The 3,580-nt window shown below is 44.8% G+C and overlaps 1 long non-coding RNA gene across 1 annotated transcript; it reads left to right on the top strand.

Annotated features, from left to right (window-relative positions):
• Positions 1-597: 597 nt before the first annotated feature.
• Positions 598-2,983, top strand: LOC110348762 (uncharacterized). The gene is made up of 3 exons (XR_002394287.2): positions 598-793; positions 1,152-1,263; positions 2,002-2,983. It is a non-coding gene; the product is annotated as an uncharacterized LOC110348762 (long non-coding RNA).
• Positions 2,984-3,580: the final 597 nt, after the last annotated feature.

Genomic DNA, 3,580 nt, shown 5'->3' with positions numbered 1-3,580 from the left:
TTCTCTGGATTTATAACTTTCCTTGGGATACAACTTAGCATCTCCATTTGAACATCACAGATTCAGTGTCCCCAAAATCAAACTCATGAAGCTCCTCCCACTAAAAACTATTCTCCATGGTTTCCAAACTCAGTAAATGATGCCACCATCCCATCAGTGGCACAAAGCCAGAAGCTGGGAAGACTCCTTGGTGACTCCTCCTTCCTCATTCCATCCACTGTAAGTACTACACATTCCAAGCACCTAAGTATCTCTGGAGCCCACCCATTTCCGTGTCTACCAACACCGGACTCCTGGCCCCATTTTTCCTCCGTAACATCCAGCTTGGGACATTGCAGTCACCTGCTAAGCTCTGTATCATCACTTTCCAAGAGGACCTCTCCCCCATATTATGCTTTCTCAGGGGACATCATTTAAAATTGCCATGTTTATTTTTAAGTGCTTGGGAGGTATTGGACAAACCTTTCATGCAGCCCTAGAGTCATTCTCTGAGATTTCCCAGTTTGGTCACTGGCAGAGTTCTGATCCAGTCAAAGACAGGATTCTTGCCTCATTTACTGGTCAAAGTCTCAGCCAAAGCAGATGGCACATTTGAAACAGGGGGCATAGTTCACCATAGGAACTGTCTGGCGAAGGTGTGGGTGGGTACAGGGCAGACACAGGCATAGGAATCTGCAAGCAATAGCAGCCCAGCCCTGAGCCAGAAGAAGCAAGAGAGAGAGAATGATTTCCAGAATGTGGAGGGGAAAGAGTCAGGCAGAATTCCTCTGCAGGAAGCAGCAACTGGCTGAAGGTCAGTGACAGTCTAAGGTGTACTTGTAGCAAGGAATTTGAGAATCAGTGGCTTGGGGAGGAGGCCTGAGGCGCTGCTTATTTCTGTTTCATGATTTGGGGTGCTGGCTGCACACATATTTACTGGGAAAAGTCATTCAGTAGTACACATATGTGACACACCAATTTAAAAAATCAAAATAAGTAGCTTTGGGCTGTAGTTGTAGCTCCACGGTAGAATGCTCACTTAGCATGCCTGAGGGTCCAGTTCAGTCCCTATCACTAAATAAATAGCCTTACTGTGTTGTCCTCCCCCCTTTCCCTTCCCTTCCCACGTCCTACCGGGGCTTCCTGTTGGCCAAACCTATCAACGTGGCAAGAGAGGGGTCAAGAGTCCTACGATGTATTTCATCATCATTGCTTCACCCTGTGTGGACAGAGACAGCATGCAGAGTGTCCTTGGGATATACCGGTCTACCCAGACACCAAAAGGTGAGTCGAACATTCCCCCTACCAGCAGGCTGTGTGGAGAAAATGCCAAAGAACTTGACACTGTCTCCAGTCCAGTGAGGCAGTATTCAAGGTTCTTAGTATATTCTGCCAAGATTTCTCACCCATTCAGTAACTTCATGCTTTCTGGGTCAAGAAACCCAGGAATGTATCAAGAGCATCAGGAGGCTCCAAAGGAGGACCAGGATCCTGAATTCCAGAGCTGCAACTTGGCAATAGAATCCACACCCTCTTGAGAGTCCCCAAAGTTTGGGGAGCCACTCCTTGTCCTCTCTTCCCTAGCCTTTGGGTAAACTTTAAACCACACATGGTTACTGTACACCTGGGACAGAGCCAAGAGCTTTGCAAATATTACCTCATTTAATAGTCACAACCACTACATTATACATCTCCCTTGTCAGCTTAGCAGTCTGAGGGTTGGGGCGTGTAAATGGCCTCCTAAACACTACAATGAATTCTAAGCAATATCTGGACTATACTTAGCTCCAGGACCAGGAGGCTCAGCTCTTACAGAGAAATCCACTAGCAGGGCATTTGAGCTCCTGGACAGTGTGGTATCAGCTTCCTTTCCCAGCAGTACCAAATGAGATTTATTCACTCCTGATAAATACGGATCTTCCAGACTACCAGGCACAAATAACTCGCCTCTGGAGTCTATGGCACTCAGTCTTCATCTTGAAACATTCACCTATTTATGCACTCATGCTTTCTTCCCTACAGGGATGTACAGATCCACAGTGGCAGCAGGCACGTGAGAATCAGGCTGACTGCCCAGGCCTCCGTTTATACCCTGAATGAGCTCGGTGCTCCTTGTGACCTTGGTGATGTTTGTAGCTTTCCAGCTTCAGTTTTGACAACTGCAAAATGAGATCAACAATCCCAACTACTTAACGGGGTTCTTTAGAATATGTATGTGCGAGATTTTCCTTGGTCTTAACACATAGTAACCACTTGATAAATTGAAATTAAAAAGGCTTAGGATGTGTTTCCAGCACATACCGAGTACCGTTCCCATGCTGGGCGTTGGGACTATATTGGTGGAAGTTAGTTACGCATCATCCTGACTCCAGAGATATTAGAGCTCACAAACTACTCCCATAGGGAATTGTTCCACCTGTTTCTGGTACTCAGGGTCCCATCAGCCCCATATTATTCATCTCCTGAGAACACAAGCTCTGTGAACAAGCTCCTTTACTGTAATTCTTGCATGAATTCCTCTTGCCATCCTGATGTTGGAAAGTAATGTTCTTTAAAATCTTCCTTTTGTGTTTATTCCCTGAGGACTGAAGGCCTGGCCAGCATTGTGCAGGCTATGAAAAATCGATACATTCTGTTCTGAGTGTCCCCAGAGGGAGTTATGCCCTGCTCCATCAATTTACTGGACCACATTAAAGCCCTAAATCAAAATACTGACAAGTCTTTTCCATTGTTGGGGATTTTACCAGGCTAAAGAGCTGCTTTATAAGTTTTCCACCATAATAAAATTCTGCTGCCTGCAAAAGCGTCTGCTTTCAGATGACTGAAACTATTTTATTTGGATACATCTAGTATAGGATGCCCCTGAGAATAACTGATTTATGGCTTAATGACTTTGCACACACAGTATGTTCTAAGACCAATTATCTGCAGAAAACCGCCAACTGTGGTCGATTCCAGAGGACAGCTGTGCTGAGGATTCTTGTGCTTGTACTTGTAGCCAGGAGTAGGGTGATTATTGAGTACTTCAATATCACCTAAGAGACACTTGAGCCTTTGGCACTTGATTGAAGAATGTCTCCAGTGTTCACCTTTCCCTGCGAGTAACTTAAATTTAAAGATGATACTTGCCTTCTATGCAAAGTCAAAATGGTTAAAGGATGAAATTAATGGAATAGCATATTGGAGTGGGAAGAAATTGAAACCAGGAAACCTAGCTTCCATCCCCTAGCGCTTCTGCTCAAAAGTAGACACAGATGTCACTTCTCCTCTTAGCACATTGGCCTGTACAATCAAGTAGCTGGACTAGGTCAGAAATCACAAATTGGCAGCTCATCTAGAAGAATTGGCTCCCAAATGTATTTTCCTTGGAATATGCAGTCTTAAAAAAAAAAAAAAAAACCTGAAGTGGGACATGGTACACCAAATCTGTAATACCGGAACTCTGGGAGGCTGAGACAGGAGGACAGCAAGTTCAAGCCCAACCTGGGCAACTTAATGACTTAGTGAAACCCTTTCTCAAAAAAATGAAAACAAACAAGGGCTGAGGATGTAGCTCAGTTTGAAGGCCTTGAGCTCCATCATCAGTAATGAAAATAGCCAG

Source organism: Heterocephalus glaber, unplaced genomic scaffold, assembly GCF_053883595.1.
Source record: "Heterocephalus glaber isolate CG9 unplaced genomic scaffold, H.glaber_assembly_v1.0 deba00000071, whole genome shotgun sequence".
Taxonomy (NCBI): Eukaryota; Metazoa; Chordata; class Mammalia; order Rodentia; family Bathyergidae; genus Heterocephalus; species Heterocephalus glaber.
This window is presented reverse-complemented; position numbering and strand designations above follow the sequence as displayed.